Below are 25,518 nucleotides of genomic sequence, written 5' to 3' on the forward strand. Positions count from 1 at the left end.
ATGGAATTGGACACATATACTTGAAAAGGAAATATTTTCCAGGCTATGCGAGAAGAGCAGGGCAGTGAGACTAAGTGGATAGCTCTTTCAGAGAGCCGGCGTAGGTACGGTGAGCCGAATGGCTGCCTTCTGTGCTGTAAGATTTTATGATTCTAACCTTAGGCTTCCATTGTTAGTTACTTTAAACATTTTAACAAGCTGTAGCATTCAAAGAATTAATATTAAAAAACTATAGTACAGTGGACAAAAAGGGAAAGTTTTTTTTAAATTGCACCTAGCGGCAGTTGAGAATGAGTTCACTGAAGCGTGTGTCAAGTTGATTGAGCTTAATATAATTTGTTCAATGGCAATTATTTGTCTCCACATTGTTCACAAACTAGTTAAGAGAGTATGCACCTGCCCTGTGTATAGCCACGTGTTTACTAAATAGATTTATTTTGACATTTAGTGTTAAAGAGGAAAGAAGAGATAACTTGTTTGGCATGAGATTATATGAGGCCTTGAATTAACTGCCCTCAATGAAGGCAGGTTCATGCTATTTATGCAGTAAACTTTGGAAGTAAACAAGAGGCAGCTCCCTGAGCAGCTGAAGTTTATGAGACTGCTATGTCTCTATTGTTTGAAAGCTATTTAAAATAACATTTTAATTCTACTTCTTTGTGACCTATTAATACGTTTTAGAATGGAATATCTAATTAAGTCAACAAATTAATCTAACAATCACAAAAAACCTGAAAATGCTGGAAATCTGAAACGAACAACAGAAAATGATGGAAGCATTCAGCAGTTCGAAAAGCATCAGTGGAGAGAATAGACAGGTTAACATTTTGGATGCTGCAGTATTGACAAAGGGCACTGCACCCGACACGTTAACTTGTCTGATTTGTCCACAGATGATGTCTGACTGGTTGAGTGTTTCCAGTATCTTCTGTTTTTGTTCCACAAAGTGACCAGTTCCCTTCCGCTAAAACTAGTAATTTGCACTATTAACACACAAATGTTCAACACATTCATAAGAAATGACTTTGTCCAATATTTTAATGGAGGTATTAAACAGTTTATTTTAAGCATTCGTATGCTAATATTGCACTGGCTATCTGAAATTCTATCGACAAACGTGGATCCTTTACAATCGCAGTAGGAGGAGGAGGTGGATAACGATATTTTATTCTGTACCACGGCATCTCTCTGAGATTAATGCATATTGAATTGGCAGAAAGAGCTACACATTTCATACTTACAAAGGAAGGTAGCATGCTTGTACAGATCATATTCTAGAAGTAGATTAGTTTCAATATAGAGTTCTAAAAACCTGGGAAGCAGCCGTTCTATCTGCTTTACTTAAATGTAATATTCAGTTGAGGCGATAACTAGTAAAGTAACACTCATTAAACTGAGATACTGACTTAAACCCCTGGAATGTTACAGATTATATATAAAACCTCCTAAAACAGCTTTCTAATACTTCAGTGCACACGCATTTTGTTTTAGCATTCAACAGCTTTCAACAGCACGTATTTACCCAGCGGATGTGTTATGAAAACTAATCCATCAGTGAATCTAAAGAAAATAATAATAGGAAAAAACACGATAATACTTAGAAATGTAATAAAAGCAGACTTGTGTGCACATACAGACATCAACTAGACTGGTGAGGTACTGAGCGTGTCAAGATGTCAGTTTACCAAGATGTTCCAAATTCACATAATCTGCTAATCCATGTTGAGCTAATCCTCCTTTTATTGCATTACTGTGCTAAAACTCATGTTTAGATATGTTGCACCGTGTATCGGCTTTTTTTTCTCAGAGGGATTGTTTCTAGTTGACTTAATCGCCAGTTAATTCTGAAACGAATGTGCTTTTGGGTGAGTATATGACTCTTCAGATTTTATTGGATGATGTAGCCAAATAATTGCTTTGGGGATTTGAATGCAGTTTTAAGTAGATACCTCATGTTTCGGCATTGTATGTATGTGAAAGGGATGTCGCCTAGTTTTAAATGGGGCCGCATTTGCTTCTGGATTTTGTTGATTAATTAGTCAAGACATTACTGTCACATTAAAAACATTCAGTCTTTGGCAACAAGGTTTGATCGTCAGTGTAGTAGATTATTGAGTTGATTCCAAGCTCCTTCATGAATATGACCCAAGGAGGAATGAGACTTTTTAAACATAAGACAGGCAGATCTCCTGTGCAGTTGCTTATGATAAGATGGGGGATATGCTGTTTTATAATGATAGGAGCATTATACTATGTAATATACAATGGCTTATAAATTCACGCGCATATTTCCGGCTGGAAATGTGCCACCCGCCATATTGGGAAAGGACAAAAAAATCGTTGTGCAGTGCCTACATCTGAAGCAGGCTTCAGGCCCTTTGCACGATTGGCTTGTCCTTAGGCTCTCCGTCAACACTCTCCCACAGGATCACCACCACTCCCAGATCCCTCCCCAGCCTCTGTTTCCACTAGCAGTGGCCTGGTCTTGGCTTCCTCTTCGCTGGCTGGCTGTTCATGCCACATCAGCATTGAAATGAGGCCCGAAGCCCAATATTGGGAGCGACTTGGACCTCATGATCCTGTGCACTACCCCGCACGGTACCCACTCCACCCCTTAAGTCTTTCTGTACCATACACTTTCCCAGGCCTTTGCCAATGCTGCTCAACAAGTGGACAGCAACCCGAGCCCTTCCAATTTTATTTCAGAATGATCTTGTGATAATTTCATGCAATTTGCCAAAGATTGCCCGAGCCCCTGAAGAGGTGGATGCAAGAAGAGGATATCCCTTTGGAGCATCTGGATGGCAAGCCCAAGGACAAGGGTGGTGCATCCATTGTTGGATTCTCACACAGGAAAACCTAGAAGCCAAATGAAAACGTTTCCAAAGGGTTTTTGTTTCTCCTTCAGAAGTTTGGGCTGCTAGTAATGTAGGTCACAAGAAAGTTGCATAGTGTGATCTCAATGTGATCTGACTAATCAGGCAATACCTGTCAGTAAACCTTGTGCCACCTTTCCTGTTTAGTGAAAAAAAATGATCAGTTGTTGAGATGAACTGAGGGTAGAAAGGGTTCTGAATATCATTGGTAGCGCCAACTGATTGATATACAGCATCTTCACCTCATACCAACATAAAAGGGTCCATCTTAATGGAAAAGGACAAAGTAGGAGAAGAAAGAATTAAACAAGGAGTGGTTGAATTTGAATTATATACTCACTAAAAAAGCATCTGTTTTATTTCCCCATTCATGAGGATAAGCCATTTGGAGTTGCATTTTCAATTGGATAGCTCTTATTTTAGACATTTATGGTATGGAGGAGTCAGCGTAAGAAAATACAGTTGCTGGGGATCTCAGATCCACCACTTCCAATTTAGATGGTACAGTTTTATCACAGCTCCCAGCACTTGTTGTCTTGCAGAACCACTAGGATAAGTGAAGAAGAATATTGTGAAGTCAGAGAAGGCTATGACTGATTGAACATAAAACCCAGGCAGAAAGGAGATAAAAGAGGACAATAGCAGAAGGAGATTGTTTCCAGAGAGTCAGCTGTCAATAAGATATTGATGAGAGAAGGTGGAAACGGAGTCTTTGCAGGAGTACATCCATTTGCTGCTCTCGGGAACATGATAAAGGTGTTGAAGGCTATTAACAATGTCTACTTATCCAAAACTCTTCATAGCAAGCACAAAAATATTTTGAATTCCTTGTGCATAGAATTGAGAAAAGAATTGTTCAAATACACTCAGCCAGCCTGACAGTGTTCACGATCAAAACATGGAGTAATTCAGTTTAGAAGGATTGTATTGTTACAAACCAACATCGTTGTCATATTGAGAACAGAGTTGACACCACCTGAAATATTTTCAAAATGAGCAGGAGTACTTGGCTGATTCGCAGCAAGAGGTGCAATAAGCAGAGGCTCGACATAGGAAAAATTGGAGGAAAACCTATCAGATCACTGTCCCACAACTCCTAGCAGTCAGGCCAGAAGCACCGTAGATACAAATCAGGGAAAGGGTTGGCTTCAAGAGACAGCTGGCAATGGAAGAGCAGAGCAACAGAAGTATAGGAAAGGTTAGAGAGTAATTTTCTATCCCATCCCCCAAAAAATCCGTAATACATAAAAAGCAAGAGCTATGCCAAATATGCAGGCCACGAAATTCGGCACCTTAACGCCGGTAGTTAAGGCTGGTTTGGGGAAAAAAATGGCGTCCGCCTTGCTTCCGCCCACTTCCAGCACATCCTGCACTGTTCGCCATTTTGTTCAAGGCAATATCACAGGCGGGATGTGCTTGCGCCGGCAGTATGCAGAGTAGGCAGATCGTGATGTCAGTCAGCGTGTAACGCTGATTTGACACACGACCTGCCATTTTGGACATCGCCGCTCCAATCAACACCCTCTCCTAAACACACATGGCTGAACGTGTGTTCAGCTGCATGAGAGACCCCCCACCAGCACTATTTAAAGAGATACATCCAACTTGCAGGTAAGTTGATTATTTATCTTGTACTGGCTCTTGCAGAGTTTGTATGAATACTGGGTTACTGGAAGACATTTATAAAGTTGTTAAAGCATGCAGGGAGTGCTGCTGAACATTGCGAAGGCGTTGGCTGCTACTGGAAGGCTTTTGACTACACCACTTGCTCCCAGTCATGGGGGCTCTAGTTGCAGTCCTCCTCGCGCTGCAGAATGTCAGGGAGATGGAGCAGAGGCAGCAAAGAAGATAAGCTACTCACAGAGGGAGAGGATAGTTCTCAGCAGGAGGCCTTACCCACCAAGGGTATTCAAGGAGTACTTCATCTTGGCTGTAAAGCGCTTTGGGACGTCGGGTGGTCATGAAAGGCGCTATATAAAAACAAGTCTTTCTTTCTCCTACCTGCACCTAAGCAGTGTGTTCGGCAGCTCCGCTTCACCAAGGAGGTGGTCACAGAACTCTGCCACCTCTTGGAACCAGACTTGCCGCCTCAGAGCAGAATGATGACCGCTCTGCCAGTGGGCCTCAAGGTGACCATGACCCTGAATTTTTTCGCTAGCGGATCCTTCCAGGCTGGAACAGGTGACATAGCAAACATCTCGCAGTTCGCCGTCCATTGCTGCATCCGGGAGGTCACAGAGGCTCTGTATGCTAGGAGAAGGGACTTCATTCTCTTCTCTCTAAACGGAGAGAAGCAGGAGGAGTGTGCACGTGGCTTTGCCAGGATATCGGGCTTCCCCATGGTGCCAGGCGCCATCGACTGTACACACGTGGCTTTGCAGGCACCGCATATCAATGGTGAGACGTACTGTAACCGCAAAGGGTTCCACTCACTTAATGTGCAGTTGGTGTGCAACTACACCCAGCACATCATGATGGTGAATGCCCGGTATCCTGGTAGCAGTCATGATGCCTTCATCCTGCGCCAGTCCGCTCTGCCAGCAATCTTCCAGCCATCACGTCAAACTCGAGGGTGGCTGCTCAGCGACAAGGGCTATCTGCTCTACTCCTGGCTGATGACTCCCCTCCGCAACCCCACCACTCGTGGCCAGCGATCATATAATAAGAGCTGTGCTGCCATGAGGAACGTCATCGAGCAGACCATCGGGGAGCTCAAGCAGCGGTTCCGCTGCCTTGACCGCTCGGGATGAGCCCTTCACTATTCGCCAGAGCGGGTGTCCCAATTCGTGGTGGTCTGCTGCATCCGCCAAAACTTGGCCACCATGAGGGCTCAGCCCTTGCCACCACGGGTTCTGCAACCACCTCAGGAGGAGGAGGAGAAAGTGGAGGCAGAGGAGGAGGAGAAGAAAGGGAGGAGGCAGCCAGCAAATCCCTATTCTGAATGAGCTGCCTGTGAGCGCATCATCAGACTCCGGTGCCCTTGAATGAAACTCCAGATCCCCGTTGCTCAGAACTTCCCCAGCTTACCATCCCTCTGTCACAGAACATCACAGTGTCCTCTTGGCTACAATGCTGAAATGAAACCCACCACAAAACATAAATAATTTATAAATGATTAATTCCAAAACTACATAACAAAGTCAAATAATCACACTTGTGCATTCCCAGTGCTTGTCTGTCATGTGCCTTCGAGTTTCCTAGTGCTACCAAGAAGTGCTACCCCAGTGGCTGCAGCATGGCTGGTGGAAGGCAGCTGACTTTCAGTGGGCGAGACTGCAGATGGCCTTGCAGGACGACCTCAAGCAGCTCTGGGCCTAGAAGGCTGGGCTGTAGACTGCACCACCTCGGCATGGGCAGTAGTAGTCTGGGCTGGCTGGCTGACGGGCAACACCAAGGGGACTGGCAGAGTGGCAGTGGTGGAAGTACGAACGCTGTCATCCTGAGAGCGGACAGCAGGTTTGTGCTCCACGGAGCCACGGGCAGTCCTGCAGGGCGGCACCTCAGCAATTCTAGTAATCGGTTGGAGAACAGATTGCTGGACTGCTGTGACATCCTGCAAGCCCCTATCCACACTTGTAAATGCAGCCACGGTGGCAGCAGTCTGAGCTTGTGTGGGAGCAAGCTGAGCCTGCATGAGTGCAGATATTGGGTCCAATGTTCCCGTTAAGCTGCATGGTCACGCATTGGCCTGGAGATCCCGCACAGGCTGGTCACCGGCTTTTGAATGGGAAAACTGCACATGCGCGGAAATTTGAATAGGTCCCACAGCCCATTTAAGGGACTCACACCCAAAAAAAGGGGGATCATTGATTTGAGTTGCTTCTGCTTGTGCTGCAATGGAAGCTGAGACATCGCCCATCAGACTCTGCATCATGGTTGGGTTCACAAGTGCTCTAATGGAGTTGCCCATCACTTCCATCCTGGAAATCATGAGCTCCGAGCTCTGTGCAAAGCCCTGTGCAATGTTGGAGCCGGACTCCTCCATGCTCCTTAACAGTGACAACTGGCTCTCTGGCACACCTCCCAATGCACCAAGCATTTCTGTGTGCATGCCCATCACCCTTCTTCTGAAGGCTAACCCATCAGAGTCCTCATCTGACTCCTTTGCAGCAGAACCCATGTGCGACCTCGCCCTCTGGGTAGCTGGCACCTGCGCTACCTTTTCCCCTGCCTTGGCTGCAGGCCACTCATGCCCACTGACTCACCATGTCCAGATCCCGCCTCTATACTACCCTCTAATGTTTGCACAGTGCATTTCTGAGCTGGTGCCTGCGAGTGTCAGATCAAGTGACGGTGTCTCTTCTCTATCACTCTCCTCCTCTTATTCTTTCTGCACAGGCTGGGCTGATTGGAGTTCTTGGTATCTGAAAGGAGAAAGGCACAAGGGTAGGGTTGTGTTGAGGGGCGGGGGAAAAGCAAGATGTGCTAAGGTGAATTAGGTAGGAGCGTACCGTCATCATCGATGCTTTCAGCCTCGCTGATTGCTACAGCATCAGTAATGGCCCCTCCAATGATATCCACCACTGTCTCCTCCAACTGGGTTAGGTTCTGCAGTTGTGCCTGCCCCCCGCCTGTTAGCTGCTGCTGGTGCCGTTATGCAAGAGACAGGGAAGTGTGTCAGTGAGTGTGGTGCAATGTGTTTGGGTGATGTGCCTGTCATGGTTGAATAGCTGCCATTGAGTGCGCAAGGTGTGAGATGTGGATGTGAGGCTTGCAGCAGTGGTAAGTGTGTGAGGGTGAGGTGAAGCTATGATTGTGAGGTATGAGTCATGATTGATAGAGATTGTTGGTAGGTGAGTGATGGGGTGTGGTGCATTGAGCGGTGTCTTCTTCTTAGGCAGTCCCTCGGAACCGAGGATGACTTGCTTCAACACTAAAAATGAGTTCTCAGGTGACTGATGAGTCCAATGTGGGACTTACAGTCTCTGTCACAGGTGGGGCAGACGGTGGTTGAAGGGGCGGGTGGGAGGGATGCTTGGGTTGACGTGCGCTCCTTCCGCTGTTTGCGCTTGGCTTCCGCTTGCTCCCGGTGAAGAGACTCGAGGTGTTCGGCGCCTTCCCAGATGCTTCTCCATTTGTGCAGCCTTAGGCCAGGGATTCTCAGGTGTCGCTGAGGATATTGCACTTTTTCAAGGAGGCTTTGAGGGTGTCTTTGAAGCATTTCCTCTGCCCACCTGGGGCTCTCTTGCCATGTCGGTGCTACGAGTAGAGCGCTTGTTTTGGGAGTCTCCTATCGGGCGTGCGGACGATGTGGCCTGTCCATCAGAGCTGATCGAGCGTGGTCAAAGCTTCGATGCTGGGGATGTTGGCCTGAGCGAGAGCACTGACGTTGGTGCGCCTATCCTGCCAATGGATTTGCAGGATATTGTGTGAGATGCTAGTGGTGCAGTTGTTGGGATATGGCATTTGAAGATGCATTCACTGACCTTGGTCATTAAGCTTCTTTCAGCACTGGATCCAGGTCCTGGGCGAAAGAGTGGTGGCACTGACCGCTTCAGCAATCTGCTCCCACTGCCTTCTTACACTCTGTCTGGCGGGCCTCCTGGCCCCTTGTGGGTATAGGACATGTCTCCTCCTTTCGACCCCCTGCACTAAGGCCTCCAGTGCTGCGTCTGAAAACCCAGGTGCCCTTTCTCTGCCCTGTTGAGCCATAGGTACCCACCCCTTTCCTTAGCTACACTTACAGTGAGGTACTTCTTTCAGAAAGCACCTCCCATTTAAGAAGTGCAGACTTCTTTTCACACTGCAGGCTAGCCTTAAATAGAGACCACACTTCCCATGAAATTGGGCCCCCTGCTGAGCGCTTCAATCATGTTAATTAGCAGGCAGCACGAATTTCGCGTGCTGCATGCATTACTTTCAGTGGGCGCGGCCAGATTGCATTGCAAATCCCGTGCCCGTTTTCGGGTCTTATCGAATTTAGCCCCCACAGTATTTACTGATTCATATAATGAAAGTAACTGTCAGTGTACAACAAATTAACAAAATTGATATTAACATTTTTCTGATAATGTACCAAATTTAAATATAAATGGCAAGTGTGATTAATTTACCAGTATTTAATATTTTGGTTGTATTTCTTGCAGCTATTTTGGCGGATTTGTTTTAAACAGCAAGAGTGCTGGGTAGGTGGTTCTGTTTCTAAGTAATACAATTATCTAAATTGGGCATGATCTCACTGGAAAAGAGAAGGTCGAGAGGTGATATGAATGCTGTTTTTAGGATTCTAAAGGGACTAGATAATATGGACCATGACGAGCTATTTCACCTTGTCCAGAGCAGTAGAACCAATGGACACGGCCTGCGCTTGAAGGGGTAAATTCAAAACTAATCTGTGGAAACAATTTCAATGAGCAGGTGGGTGGTCAATCTATGGAACAGACTCCCTAGGGAGGCGGTGGAAGCAGTATTAATTCATTCAAGTGCAAATTAGACAGATTCCTTTCAGAATGTAACATTTTGGGATATAGTATATGAGTAATTTGAAACATGACATGCAGTAAGCGTAGCATGCTCTTCTTCGAAATAGTGCCATGGGATCCTTTACATCCATCTGAGAGAGCAGATGGGGCCTCGATTTAACGTCTCATCTGAAAGACGGGACTCCCTCAGTACTGCACTGGAGTGTCAGCCTAGAGTTTTGTGCTCAAGTCTCTGGAGTGGAATTTGGACCCACAGCCTTCTGACTGAAAAATATGAATGCTGCGCCTCCTGGTCTGTCTTTTCCACTATCAGCAGCTCCTGCTCACTAGTGCTGAGTGATTCACCCTGTGCATACACCTTTATCTCTGTCTCTATCCCACCCGGAGTGCTGATTTTTGTGCTGGTGCTTGTGAAGGACAGAGTAAGTGATTTTGGAGCTAATTGAGGGTGGTTCCCTCCCTCTCTTGTGCGGAAGGGCCCAAGTCATGGGATGGACCTGAAAAAAGGGAAGAGGGACAAGGGTCAGCGAATAGCGGGAAGCTTAGGCAGTAGATGATGAGAGGCAGCACCAGATAGTTATGCTGCTTGTATGTGTGAGTTATTGAGTGAAAGAGAAATAGGCAGATACCCCCTACTGTACTTGGCCCCCAGTCTCACCATCATCGATGCTCCCACTGCTGCCTGTCCCAATGATCTCCAATTCTTCTTCATCCAGCTGAGTGAGGGCCTGTACGTTGACTGGCCCTCTCCCAGTTGTTGCTTACCAGCTTGCTCTGTGGGATGAGCGGGTGTTACTTAGTGTGTGGTTCTTGGAAAGGGTTACACAGATGTTGTGAGGCAGCTTCATAGAGTGTGCATACTGAGAAGGACAAGAAGAAAGTTGTGAGCAAGTGCGAGGAGGTGGGAATGTGCAAGAAAGTGTTCCAGTGTGAAATATGAAAGTAGTTAGCGGAGGAGTGAAATATTGTTACAGTCCCCACCACTTAAACTGCCCACCTTTAAATCAGGCAATCGTTTAAAATTGGCGAATTGCGCAAACTATTTTCCATTACGATTATTGTCAACTGCAAAGTCACTGCTTCCAGCATGTTAAGTGTGCTAGCTGTTTCGGGTAGAAACAGGTGTTCAGTGAGTAGTTTGCAGCTCATTCATGTGCAATTATCTATTATAATGAATCACCTCTAACTGGTGTCAACTGCAAGTTAGCACCTTTGCAGTATTCTCTCTTACACTGGTTAGTGAATTAGGAGTGCCTGCTGAATAAAAGACCAGCATTTCCACAAATCTTTTTTTGGCCATGGTATCAATTCTGGAATGTAGAATTCCACTAAGACTTCATTGCAATGCTACCCATTTATTCACATCTTTAATTTAGAGGACAAATAATCTGGAACAAGTAATCATCGTTGTCTTTACAAGAGGTGAATCTCAACAGCAACTTGCATTTATATCACACCTTTGGCGCTTCACAGGAGTGTAATCAGAAAAAAATTGAGACTGAACCAAAGAAGGAGATTTTAGGACAGATGACTAAAAGCTTGGTTGAAGAGGTAGGTTGTAAGGATAGACTTAAAGGAGGAGAGAGAGGTGGAGAGATGGAGAGGTTTGGGGAGAAGATTCCAGAGCTTAGGACCTCAGCAGCTGAAGGCATGGCAACCAATGGTAGAGGGAAGGAAGTGGGGGATGCACAAAATTGCCAGAGTTGGAGGAATACAGAGATCTTTCAGAGTTTTAGGGCTGGAGGAGATTACAGAGATAGGAAGAGGTGAGGCCATGGAACGATTTGAACACAAGAATGAGAATTTTAGAATTGAGCAGTTGATGGACCAGGAGGTCAGCGAGCACATCTCATCAGGGAATTGAACATTGTGAGAGAGATTTCAGTAACTATGCTGCTCAACAGAAGATACAGAACTATGATAACAAAATTAATCAAAATTCATATAAGCTGTCCGACACGTATAGCAGGCAAACGTCCCACTATAAGTGGTAGGGATTGTACCAAGAAAAGCAGAATGCTGTTTGTGGCTGTTCTGAGGGAAGCAGCCGTAGGTGTGTGTGCTTGGAGTGAGAAGGAGAGCTGGTGCAGTGTCCCATTGGGATTGGAGGAGAGTACATGTAGTGGGGGATAGAGTACTCGGGGGTGGGGGGGAGGAATGCTGTGGGGGGTGATTGGTGGGGTGGGGGGCAATGGTGGGATGCGGGAGGGATGCGGGTCTGTGGCCAGGTCTCATCCTGAGATAAACAGATCGCAAGACGCAATTCTCACCTTTGCTGTTCTTGTGAAGACATTGAACTTCTTCCGGTACTTCACCTATGTCTTCGGCATGATGCTTCTGGTGCTGATGTTCTCAGCCACCTTCTTCTAGGCCTGATGCAGCATTGGCCTGGGCATCCATCTGCCACTTGTGGGGAAAAGAACCTGTCTCCATAGAAACATAGAAGATAGGAGCAGGAGTAGGCCATTCGGCCCCTCGGGCCTGCACCGCCATTCAATGCGATCATGGCTGATCATCCAAATTCAGTACCCGGTCCCTGCTTTCTCCCCATACCCCTTGATCCCTTTAGCCTTAAGAAATATATCCAACTCCTTCTTGAATATATTTAATGAATTGGCCTCTACTGCCTTCTGTGGTAGAGAATTCCACAGGTTCACCACTCTCTGGGTGAAGAAATTCCTCCTCATCTCTGTCCTAAATGGCTTACCCCTTATCCTTAAGACTGTGACCCCTGGTTCTGGACTCCCCAACCATCGGGAACATCCTTCCTGCATCTAGTCTGTCCAGTCCTGTCAGAATTGTATAAGTTTCAATGAGATCCCCTCTCATTCTTCTAAACTCCAGCGAGTACAAGCCCATTCGACCCAATCTCTCCTCATACGTCATTCCTGCCATCCCAGGTATCAGCCTGGTGAATCTTCATTGAACTCCTTCCATGGCAAGAACATCCTTCCTCAGATAAGGTGACCAAAACTGCACACAATACTCAAGATGTGGTCTCACCAAGGCCCTGTACAACTGCAGCAAGACATCCTTGTTCCTGTACTCGAACCCTCTCGCTACGAAGGCCAATATACCATTTGCCTTCTTAACCGCCTGCTGCACCTGCATGCTTACCTTCAGCGACTGGTGCACAAGGATGCCCAGGACTCTTTGCACTTCCCCTTCTCCCAATCTATTGCCATTCAGATTATAATCTGCCTTCCTGTTTTTGCCACCAAAGTGGATAACCTCACATTATATTGCATCTGCCATGCTTCTACCCAATCACCCAACCTGTCCAAATCATCCTGGAGTTTCTCGGCATCCTCCTCACCGCACACACGCCCACCCAGCTTTGTGTCGTCTGCAAATTTGGAGATATTACATCTAGTTCCCTTGTCCAGATCATTAATATATATTGTGAATAGCTGGGGTCCAAGGACCGATCCCTGCGGTACCCCACTAGTCACTGTCTGCCACTCGGAAAAAGACCCATTTATTCCAACTCTTTGCTTTCTGTCTGCCAACCAGTTCTCTATCCAAGTCAATACCTTGCCCCAATCCCATGTGCCTTAACTTTACACGCTAATCTCTTATGCGGGACCTTATCAAAAGCCTTCTGAAAGTCCAAATATACCACATCCACTGGTTCTCCCTTATCTATTTTACCAGTTACATCCTCAAAAAATTCCAGTAGATTAGCCAAGCACGGTTTACCTTTTGTAAATCCCTGTTGACTTTGTCCGATCCTGTCACTGTTTTCCAAGTGCTCTGCTATTACATCTTTTATAATGGACTCTAGTATTCTCCAGGCCCTGACCTGTTCCACCAGGACCTCCACTACTGCATCACTGAACCAGGTAGCTCTTGCAGGAGACATCAATCACAGATTCATCAAACTTAATATGCACTTCACTTGAAGAGGTGCAAACTCACTTCATTTAAATAGACGTCAGCTTGGTCGGCAATCCCATCTTCTAACTCGAGATGCCAACTAACACAACTAATGCATGGGTAGCTCACCTATGAGATTAAAATGAGGTCCCTTTTCACACAAAGGTGGTAGAAATTTTTGAACTCTCTCCCCCGAAAGACTGGATGCTGGGATAATTGAAATTCTCAAGACTAAGATCAATAGATTTTCATTCGGTAAGAGTATCAAGGGATATGGAGCAAAGGCGGGTAGATTGAGTTAAGGTACAAATCAGCCTTGATCGAATTGAATGGTGAAAGGGGCTGAATGGCCTACTCCTGTTCCTAGTGTTCCTATATTCCCAGCCATCAAAATGGTTCAGGCCATTAACTAGTGATTGTCCATTCAACGCCTGCCCGATTGGCACCACACGTGGAAATCAACAGCGTATTGCTGAATGCTTCCTGATTACTCCTACTCTGGATCACTGTTTACGATGACTGCACGAAGGCAAATTTGGTTTTAATCAGATGGGATTCCATAGGGCTAGATTTTCTGAACAGGAAGCTTTTAGAGGCGGGACTGCTGCTTCCTCAGTCCTGCCTCCACCAGCTCCTGGCCAACCAGCGGGAATTTCCCCTGATTAACCTTGTTAGGCCTGCCCGGCAGGCTCAGCAGGCTAAGTAGGGGGAAGTCAGTGACAGAGCACGTCAACGTATGACGTGTCATCTGTCAAGAACTTTTGAAAAAAGAAATGTCATCGTTTGACTGCTCTGTGAAGCTGTCAAACACTGACATTCTGTGTAGTTTGATGAGACTGTAATGATATCAGCAAATAGTGATGTTATTTGCCTGTTTGATTATGATGCCTTACCAGCATGTTTGCATGTATTGATTACTTATGCCTGACCAGCAGAGGTCATGTGAGAGACAAGCAGTTGAGTTTAGTTTCAGTTTCGTTCTAGATGGATCTCTAGCATGGTGTCTCCTGTAAATGCTGTTAAAAAGAGTTGAACATACTTTAGATTAAAAGACATTCTCTTTCATAAATGTCTCGTCATTGAACCCACAAAGAAATCAATACATGGTGTCAGAAGTGATTGAAAGAGATGAAGAGGAAAAATCTGAAGTTAAATCAGCCCTCCACATATTAGCAAGCCAAAAGAGAAAATCGTTACTTACCTTGGAGAATAGCTAACGAAGTGAAAAAATGGAAGGATTACACCCACCGGCGAAGCTTCAGTTGACAGGTAATGTGGCTAAAAATTGGAGGAGATTCAAACAACATTTAGAGTTGTATTTAGCAGCAATCGGAGCTGACGAGAAAAGTAATAAAAAGAAATCGTCACTGTTCTTACATGTCGTGGGTGATGAAGCGCTGGAGGTGTATAATAACTTCACATTCGCTGCTGATGGAGACAAAATGAAACTAGATAAAATAATGGAACAGTTTGAGGCCTACTGCATACCTAAACGTAACGTGACGTTTGAGAGGCACAGATTTTTCACATGTGTACAGAAAACGGGAGAGACTATTGATCAGTATGTGACTGAACTGAGAAACAGAAGCAAATCGTGTGAATTTGGGGGACTGACAGACTCGCTGATAAAAGACAGACTGGTGTGTGGTATTCCGGATAATGGCCTAAGGGAAAGACTGCTAAGAGAGCAAGATCTAGACCTGGGAAAAGCCATAGCACTGTGTAGGGCTACAGAGACTGTGAAGTTGCAGGCAAAGGAGCTGTTCAGTGACAATAGCTGCAACGTGGATGCAGTGAGAATGAACGGACACAAACCGGTTAACAAAAAGAGCGCCAATGTGAAAAAAGAGGCGTGGCCAGCGAACAAAAATGAAAGGGACAATCGAAAGTCATGTAGTCGATGCGGTACACAGCATACACCAAGAAAGTGTCCAGCATATGGTAAAACATGCAATAGTTGCAACAAAAACAACCATTATGCCCGTTGCTGTAAGAACCAAGCGCAACAAAGCAAGGTCCATGCAGTAGATGAAAGCGAGATAGAGGAGTTCAATGTAGATGTTGTGTCTGAAAACAAAAAAGAAGAAAGAGACTGGATGTTGACACTAAAAGTGAATGACATACATATTCCATTTAAATTGGATACTGGAGCACAAGTTAATGTGATATCAGAGACTGATTTTAAGAAAATTAGACCCAGACCAAAGATACATGGAATAAAAGTGAAAGTGACAGGATACTCAGGTACTGATATACCAGTGAAAGGAAGATGCATTGTCAAAGTAACACACAAGGACAGAGAGCACACGCTAGCATTAATCGTGGTGCCAAAGGACGTGCAAGCCATACTAGGTTTAAAAGGCTGTGAGAGACTGAACCTGGTAAAGAGAGTCCTCGTTGTGGAAAGCGAAGGAGAGACAGTCTATGATGAACTCATGAAAGAGTACAAAGACCTATTTAAGGGTCTAGGCTGCCTGCCAGGAGAACACACGATCAGAGTAGATAAAAGTATGCCAACGGACATACATCCATGCAGAAAAGTTCCGTTTGCTCTTCAAAAGCAACTGAAGGCAGAGTTGGACAGGATGGAAAGCCTGAACGTGATTCAGAAGATAGATGAGCCAACTGAGTGGGTGAGTTCCCTCGTCGTTGTGGACAAAAAGAATGGAAAGCTCAGAATTTGCCTGGATCCAAGAGATCTAAACAGAGCAATAAAGAGAGAGCACTTCAAGCTTCCTACACGTGAGGAAATCATGGCACAGTTTGCAAATGCAAAGTATTTCAGCAAGTTAGATGCATCATCAGGATTTTGGCAGATGAAATTGGACGAAGCAAGTTCAAGACTGTGCACATTCAACAGTCCATTTGGCAGATACAGATTCCTAAGGTGACCATTTGGCATTGCCTCAGCTCCTGAAGTGTATCACAAAACTATCCATATGATCTATGAGCACCTGGAGGGAGTTGATACATCAATGGATGACATCATAGTATGGGGAACCACGAGAACTGAGCATGACGAGAGACTGAAAAAAGTGCTGGAATCAACAAGGAAAACAAACCTGAAGCTGAATAGAGAGAAATGCCAGCTCGAGGTGACAGAACTGACATTCGTGGGAGATATCCTTAGCAGTGAGGGCATCAGACCAGATCCCAGAAAGGTGTCCGCCATTGAGAATATGCCAAAGCCACAATGCAAAAAGGACGTGCAGAGGTTTAATGGAATGATCAACTACATGGGTAAATTCATATCCAACCTCTCAGAAAAGATGGCGCCACTGAGAAGACTAACTGAAAAGAACATACAATGGGAATGGAATCATGAGCATGAGAAGTCATGGAGCGATCTAAAGAAACTGCTCACAGAGGAACCAGTTCTGAGGTTTTATGACCCAGCGAGACCCATCAAGATATCATCAGATGCATCACACAGTGGGCTCGGTGCCGTTCTTCTGCAAAAATATGACTACTGGCAACCTATTGCATATGCATCGCGCTCAATGACAGACGCGGAGACGCGATATGCTCAAATAGAAAAGGAGCTGCTCAGCATCACATACGCCTGTGAAAGATTTCACCAGTTTGTGACAGGACAAGCAATCAGTGTAGAGACTGACCATAAGCCCTTGATTGCATTGTTCCAAAAGCCACTAAATAGCTGTCCGCTTAGAATACAAAGAATGATGATCAGGCTGCAACGCTATACACTGAATGTTGCGTACACACCGGGTAAGCTGATGTATACAGCAGACACTTTGTCCAGAGCTGTTGACCCAAGTGAGCCCGCAAACACCACAATGGATGAAAAAGTGAACGCCTACGTGGACATGATCACAAGTGCACTGCCCATAGCAGATGCAAAAATGGAGCTCATAAAGACTGAGACAAACAAAGATGAAACAATGAAACGACTGAGGAAAAGCATCTTGGATGGATGGCCCAACATGAAGCAAGACTGCTCACCTGACATGGCAGAGTACTGGAACTGCAGGGCAGAACTATCAGTGGTCGAAGACATCATCTACAAAGGAAGTAAAATAGTTATCCCAAAGAGTCTGAGAAAAGAGATGCTAAAAAGGATCCATGGAGGACATCTGGGAATCGAAAAGTGTAAGAAAAGAGCACGAGAGGTGATGTACTGGCCACGAATCAACCAAGATGTGACAAATGAGGTGTCAAACTGCACAATATGCCTGAAATATCGAGCAAGCAATCCGGTAGAACCACTAAAGCCACACCCAGCACCAGACAGACCTTACCAGAAGGTAGGCGCTGACCTATTCGTATGTCAAGGGAAGGACTATCTTGTAGTAACAGACTATTACTCCCTGTATCCAGAGGTTTGTAGACTGTACACCACCACTGCAGATGCTGTGATAAGATGTATGAAAGCCATATTCTCCAGACATGGCGTGGCAAGCGAGGTCTTCACAGACAACGGACCCCAGTTTTACAATGCAAGTTTCCGACACTTTGCCAAAGAGTGGGACTTTGTCCACACAACGTCAAGTCCTCACTATCCACGGTCCAATGGACTAGTGGAAAAATCGGTCCAGACAGTGAAAAGACTGATGTACAAGGCAAAAGACAGTGGAACTGACTTCTACCAGAGCATGCTTGTATACCGCACAACGCCGCTCGAGTGTGGTAAGTCACCAGCCCAACTCCTTATGGGGCGTCGGCTAAGGTCAAACCTACCCATCCCGGAGAACCTCCTGAATACAAAAGAGGGGGAGAAAGTGAGGAAGTTCAAAGAGCAACAGAAAGAAAAGCAAAAGTACTACTATGACAGAGGAACACAAAACCTACCTGAACTCCACACTGGTGACCAAGTAAGGTTCAAAGACAAAACAAACATATGGCCTCAGAAGGGAACTGTCCTGAGTGAAGTTCAACCAAGATCATACACCATTCAGACGGATGAGGGTGCTGTTCTGAGAAGAAATCGTCGAGATCTTCTCATGGGACCAGACACAGCAGGTCGAAAGACTGATACTGTTGAACAACCTGATCACACAGCTGAGAAATCATCATCTGAGGCAACAACTCAGATTCAAGGACAATCAATCAGAAAATCCTCAAGACACGTGAAGCCTCCTGAGAGACTCATTGAGCAAATTTAAGGACTATTGTTATAGAAGGAAGTAATGTTATCTTATTCTTTCTTCAAGTTCTAGTGTATTTACATATTTCATGTGAACACACAAAGCAAGGTTAAAAAACCTTGATCATGATAATGATAATGTAAGTTCATTAAGTGTTACAGTTAAAATGCAGATTAATACAAAGAAAACATGTTGTTAGTTAAAAGTAAAATACTTTTGTTTTAAGAAAAGGAGATGTAATGATATCAGCAAATAGTGATGTTATTTGCCTGTTTGATTATGATGCCTTACCAGCATGTTTGCATGCATTGATTACGTATGCCTGACCAGCAGAGGTCATGTGAGAGACAAGCAGTTGAGTTTAGTTTCAGTTTCGTTCTAGATGGATCTCTAGCATGGTGTCTCCTGTAAATGCTGTTAAAAAGAGTTGAACATACTTTAGATTAAAAGACATTCTCTTTCATAAATGTCTCGTCGTTGAACCCACAAAGAAATCAATACAGAGACCTTGTGTTCAGGACTCATCAATACTTTCAACTTTGCAGAAATCAGCTGGCTGTTGGATTAGAGGATGCAACAGCCAGTCTGTGATCTCTACAATGGAGATGTCGGGGACTAAGGCTCCACAGCGGCTGAAGGCTGTAGGTAGAAACAAAGGTAAGTTAACATTTTCTAACACTTTACACTCACCTCACATACTTACCACTCCACACTTGCACCCAACACTCACCTCTACATCGCACTTTCAGACCCCTCCGACCCCCGCAGACCTCCTACTCACCTCCTACACCCCGGCGGGGTTCCCCCAGGTCGGGAAGCCTGCACTTCAGCATGAAAAATGGGGATAATTCTATTTTCTGCCTGTTAACTACCTGTTAACAGGCAGTTAATAGGCTTTAATCCCTTCCCGCCTCCAAGGAGACGGGACCCGGGGCAGGACGGCCACCCGCCTCCAAATTCTGCGACTTTCCCGGCAGTTCCACCTCCATACCCGCCTCCTCGGGGCTGAGAAAATCCAGCCCATAGTGTTTACCACTGTTTTCGGGCATCGGGTTTTGCAATTCCATCCCTTTTTCTGTGAAAACCATAAAATCCGTTGCCTTGCCTTGACTTGCTTGTTTTCACCAAAAGATAGACTGGTGGCTTAGAATTATTTTTCATGAGAAGTAAATAATAACCCTTCAAAACTGCCAGATTCTCTCAAGGTTTCTAAGAAAGTTACATGATTGTATTGTCGGTGACGTTATGCAAGGGAAGGAATGACGAGAAGGAAAAAGCAAACGAGAAAGGGAATTGGGTGTATACTTGAAAATGAAAAATTTGCAGGGCTATGGAGAAAAAGCAGGGGAGTGGGACTAATAGCTCCTTCAAAGAGCCGGCACAAGCACAATGGGCTGAATGGCCTCCTTCTGTGCTGTAAGATTCTATGGGGGAGAAATTCCCCTCGAGCCCTGTTTGGGGGCTAAATCAGAAAAGCTGAAAAAGTTAGCGCCAGGCACTAACCTCTTCCAGCCTCTCTGAAATTCCTATTTTTTGCTCCAAGAGGGAAGTGGAGCGCTAAATCAAGCACTCCACTTCCTACTTTGAGCGTTGGAGGGGGGGAAGTTCATGACCCGGCGCGATGTGCTCAGTAGCGCCACGAGTGGCCAAGCATGGTGCTGCCGTGTTGCAGGGGCTCTTCCCTAAATTAAAGGGAAGGGCCCCATGCTGTGAACTCTGCAGTTTTTTTAAGCTTACCTGGACCACCGGAAGGCAGGGATGCCACGCGATCAGCCTGGCACTCAAGCAGAGTGCTGGGCTGACCGATCATGGCATGGACCCATGTCCGGAGGCGGAAAAAAACGTTTTTAAAAAATCTGACTTTTTTTCAGGACAGCCGGCCACCTCACTTTAACTTCCGCCCCGCTAGTGGCTGCCCTGCTCGCGTCTCCTGCAGCAGTTGCTGCCATCACTCAGCGCTGCTGCAAGGGCGAAGGGGAATTTTTGTGCCAGGGCGATACGCCCGGAGATGACGTCACGATCTCCGGGCACATGAGATCGGGGTGCAACCGGTAGCGCCGCCGCTAACCTCCCGCAGAATTTGTTGGGAGGCGTGCTCCGCGCCGCCCCAGGGTGAAAAGTCCTTTACGCCCCATTAGCGCCACCCACAGGAGGTGCAAAGGATGGGAATTTCCCCCCCCCTCCCCCCACATGATTCTATGAAATTGACAAAGCCGTAGTTTTTAACAAACCGTTGTTCCCCTGGTCTAACAATACCATTCTTCAGCCATTCAGAGTATGGCGGAATGCAGCAGTATTTACTATTCAAATGTTATCATCAGCAAAACAGAATTTGTCTTGCAGCAGTAACCGGATGGTAAGTTGTCTGTTTTAATAGTGGATGCGACTATTGTACTTGTCAGTGGACTAGTACTAGTTGTGCTTTAAATTCCTATTGTTTGCATGCCTAAAGCGATGCCAATAACCTATAGTGCACATAGCAATAATTTCATACCAGCCTTGGGGCATGTTTCGGAGAGAGAAGGGCTGTTGCTTTTGCCTGGCAATATTTCCATTTGATCTCAGGTTTATTCAGCAGCATAGCCATTGGAATATAGTTTCCAAAACAGCTACAAAACAACTTTGTAGCAAAAGAAATCCACCCAGCTGAAAGTGCCAAAAAAAAGGTATTAGACACATGTAAGGAACATTTTAGTGTTTCAGCAAATCTTATTTTCTTGCTCAAAACTCCAAAATAGGAAAGGTTCTGCCATTGAGATATAATTCAACAAGGTGTAGGGCACACCCATGATTCCCAACATGGGGTGTTGCCAATCTCAAGGCATGTCTGCAGTAGGTGCTTCCCATAGAGGGGAGGGCATTTGTGTTCTACTGAGCAATATTGGCAGATGCCTGGAAGGAGGTCACCGGCTCAGTTCCTTTGGCGTGGCGATGATGCAGTGTGTGCAGGCGGCAGCTAAAAACATAACTTTCAAAATGGAGAGAACAAGAAATCAAAAGAGGGGAAACTTTGGCCGGGGATTTCCTCGGTGCTGCTTCCACGCTGCTGTTGTAACTTTGCCGGAAGTGCATATATACCAGAAACGCTGTTTACGGAGGTCACGGACCATCATCAAAGACCCTCCCCACCCCAGCCACAGTCTGTTCGCCCTCCTGCCATCTGGGAGACGCTACAGATGCATTCGCACCCGAACGACCAGATTTAGGAACCGCTTCTTTCCCAGGGCTGTCATCCTACTGAACTCCACAAATAAACTCTAAAGCCTGCACATCTGCCAATGCACTTTATTATGTTTATGTTAATGTATTACAAGCCAAATGAATGTTGAATGTTTAAATGTCTTAATCTAAATGTACACTCTCGGGAGCCGCAAGCCTACATTTCATTGTACTGCACTTGTGCACTAACAATGACAATAAAGTTGATTATTATTATTATTATTATTATTATTATTATTATTATTATTATTATTGGAAATCCCTGGCGAAGCTATGGTGTCAGAGCGGGAGTAGCTCCAAGGAAATTCCCAGCTTTGGTAATCGGAAAGGTAATTAAACCTCCCATCGACAGCAGGGAGGCTATTACGACTGCTAAAAAGTATATTCAGGGCAATTCTTTTTTATATGATTGATTTTTGTGCTCATCAGTCAAAATGTGTGTCGGCATTAAGCACTCACAGATCAGGTTAGATCCAGAGTTTTCTGTAATGCATTGCAATATTATGGCCGGAATTTTCATGCTGCCGTGCGTGCAGGATTGGAGGCGGGTCAGGAGTAAAATGCGGAATAAATGGGAGCGAATCAGGAATGCACCGCCTCCTCGCGCCTTTAACATGGGCGCATTTGCTATTGCGGCACGGACCCGAACGGCAGAGGTGGGCGACCTAATTTACCTCATTAATACCTTGTGTCAGACCCCTAACAGTGCTTTTTAACCAAATCGTTTGAATTTCACTGCATGATCATGGGAATCACGCAACTCGGGAACCACATCTGTTAAGCTGAGGCGGAAGTTCAGTGGCCATTGATGGAGGGCATTACTGCAGAGCCTGGAAAGCACAATAAATATTGCCACATGACACCTGCTTACTTGCCTAAGGGAAAGGCTCTTGCTGAGTGCATTTTGAGCACAGATTTAGGTGTCTACACTTTGCAAGTTTTTCTGCAAATTCAGAAGACACTCTCATCTCATTGCTACTACCTATCACACCATTGACACATTGCTCCTCTGGCTCTACTTCACCTGCCATATATTACATCAGCATGGGTGCCATTTATACTGTCTCACCCTGGTCCTCAGAATCAGACTAGGATGAGCCCCAACACCAGCAGAAGCAGGCACACCAGCAGCAGCAGGCACACCAGCAGCAACAACACCAACAACCTTCTCCTCAACGACCTGATGCTCCACAGGACAGAGGGCATCAGCGCAGGGCTGCACCGCACAGGAGGCGATACCCCCAACACAGGGTATACAGGCACAGGATGAGCTTCCTCAACATGACGGAGCAGCAGTGCCAAAGGAGGCTCAGGCTATCACGCCAGGTCGTCGTAGACATTTGTAGCTTGCTGGGGCAAGACCTGCAGCCCAGAGGACCTGGTGGACACGCCGTACCAATGGCTGTCAAAGTCACCACCGCTCTCAATTTCTTCGCCCCAGACTCCTTCCAGGGTTCTGCAGCAGACATTTGTGGGATCTTGCAGTCAGCCGTCCACAGATGCATCACACCATGTCACCGATGCCATGTTTGACAAGTCAGCCAAATTATATCAACTTTGCCACAGCTGAAGCCAGTGTTACTGAGCGGGTGCTGGGCTTTACCGCTCTAGTTGGCTCCTCTCGTGTGCAGGGCGTCATCGACTGCACACATGTGGCCATGAAGGCATCCCATCATCACCCAGGAGTGCTCGTGAACCGCAAGGGCTTTCACTCCCTCAATGTGCAGCTCATCTGCAACCATAAAAAGATGATTATGCTTGTGTGCACCAAACTCCCTTGCAACTGTCATGACTCTTTCATCCTGTGCCAGCCCACCCTCCCTCAACTCTTCGCACCACCAAACAGACTTACCGGCTGGCTGCTTGGAGACAAGGGCTATCCACTGAAGACGTGGCTCATGACATCCTTGAGGATGCCAAGTACCGAGGCCGAGGAGAGATATAATGAAAGCCACATGCCCAGATGTGTCATAGAGCAAAAATAGGCATGCTGAAAATGCGCTTCAGATGTCTTGACAGATCTGGAGGAGCCCTTCAGTACACACCAGCCAGGGTCTCCAGAATCGTGGTCGTCTGCTGCGCAACATAGCGCAGAAATGAGGATTAGCGCAGTATGAGGAGCAAGGCACAGAGCGCACAGCCTCTTCAGAGGAGGAGGAGCATCAGCTGGAAGACGAGGAGGAGCAGGAGGTACCTGAGGTCCAGATGCCAGCAGCACCCAAGCACATTGCTGCCCGGGAGGCCAGGGATGGCCTCATCATGGCCAGATTTATTTAACTTCCTGCATTGCACCCATATGGCTGCCACACGCTGTGCCAGGCTCACCCCGCCAACAACACCATAACGCATCCCTACAATAACCAAGCCATTCCTTTCACACTGACCCCCATTGCTGGAAGTAACGTTATGTCTGACCATTCACTCCAACTCAGCATGAATTTTTCATTTTCAATAACTGTCCTTGTGACCTGTTTGAGAGAGATTGCAAATTTGGTGTCAAGTTATAGGCAGTTACAGGCTGGGGCTCATGACCACTTCGGATTGAGCTGAGCCTGCCCTAATCATTTCACGTATTATCCTGAAAGCCAGCAAAATGTGGAATAGCAGAACTTCAAGCTCAGCTTTGTAAGTTGGAAGAAGTAACAGTTCTTAGTGATTGTATGGACCTGCCATTTTCTATGCACCGTCAAGTTATGCAAGGCCTATAGTTTTATCCAATCACTGCTGGCCAGAAACCAAATCCCAGAATTAAAAGGATAGTGTTCCGCATTCAGTGCTTTCAATTCACATTCTAAAGCTTTCCTATATGTTTGTTGAAATTTGTGACTGTTACTTTTGATGTTTGTGATAAAGGTGAAGAAATGCATTACTTTTCAACAGCATTGTAATAGTTGGAAGAAGTGACAGTTCCTTGTGGTTGTTGGAACTTTTCATTGATTATATGCAGTCATTTTCCAACCACGTGCAGGATATGCTCAGCTTGCAGTTTTGCTTTTTTTCAATATTGAGGGAAATAAATAACAAAGTAGTAAAATGCAGAGAAACAACAAAAAGAACGAACAAACTCAATCATTATTTATAGGATGTACAATGGAACTTAACTTTGGTCATTCATGTGTACACTGTCACCCAATCAGCAATAAAAGTTCAGTTCACCTTTTTATATCACTAAATCTGTGCTCTTTGAGCTTGTGGGTTGTAGTTGTTGTGAAACTTAAGACAGTTGTCCTAATACTATATAACCAATAAACTGTTGCAGGTTAACTTTAGTGCTGCTTGATGGGATGGCCGAAGCCTGTTATCTGCCTTGTTTATTCCACAAGGTTTCAGGACATTATTTTAAAAGAAGCAAGTTAAATAAAGTGACGAAGGTACAATGAATTCAGGCTAGTTGGCCAATTACCGTGCCAGCAGCTTCGGAGATGCAATTTGTTACAACTCAGTGGGACATCAGATCGCAGTCTGTGCTTGTGCAGCCAGATGTTAACATTGCTGGAGACTGACATTGTCATTTCAGAGATGCTGTTTGCTGGAAGGTTTAGTGAGCTCAGAGAAATAGTGAGATACAAGCCCCAAGACAGACTGGGAAGAAATTAGCAAATCAGTGAGACACAATACAGTTGCTAGGGGATCAGCCTTATTATATTATGACCCCATTTCCATAACAGTACTTGATACGAGGACAAATAACGTATTTAACAGTTGCAGCAGAACTGCACTGCATAAAAGGTACTCATTCTGATTTACCAGAATGAAACCAGGGATGAGGGGCTTCAGTTACGTGGAAAGACTAGAGAAGCTAGGGTTATTCTCCTTAGAGCAGAGAAGATCAAAGAGAGATTTAGTAGAGGTGTTCAAAATTGTGAGGGGTTTTGATAGAGTAAATAAAAAGAAACTGTTTCCACTGGCTGGCGGGTCAGTAACCAGAGGACACAGATTTAAGATAATTGGCAAAAGAACCAGAGGGGAGATGGGGAGAATTCTTTTATGCAGCGAGTTGTTATGATCTGGAATGCACTG

The 25,518-nt window shown here is 45.6% G+C and overlaps 1 protein-coding gene across 5 annotated transcripts in view; it reads left to right on the forward strand.

Moving 5' to 3' along the window:
* The window catches only part of pcdh17 (protocadherin 17), a 154,200-nt gene that overhangs the window by 107,564 nt on the left and 21,118 nt on the right, over positions 1–25,518 (forward strand). The gene's annotated exons all lie outside the window — the stretch shown is intronic.

The sequence above is a fragment of the Somniosus microcephalus genome, chromosome 10 (assembly GCF_052327205.1).
Source record: "Somniosus microcephalus isolate GS21.2 chromosome 10, FLI_Smic_1.0, whole genome shotgun sequence".
Classification (NCBI taxonomy): domain Eukaryota; kingdom Metazoa; phylum Chordata; class Chondrichthyes; order Squaliformes; family Somniosidae; genus Somniosus; species Somniosus microcephalus.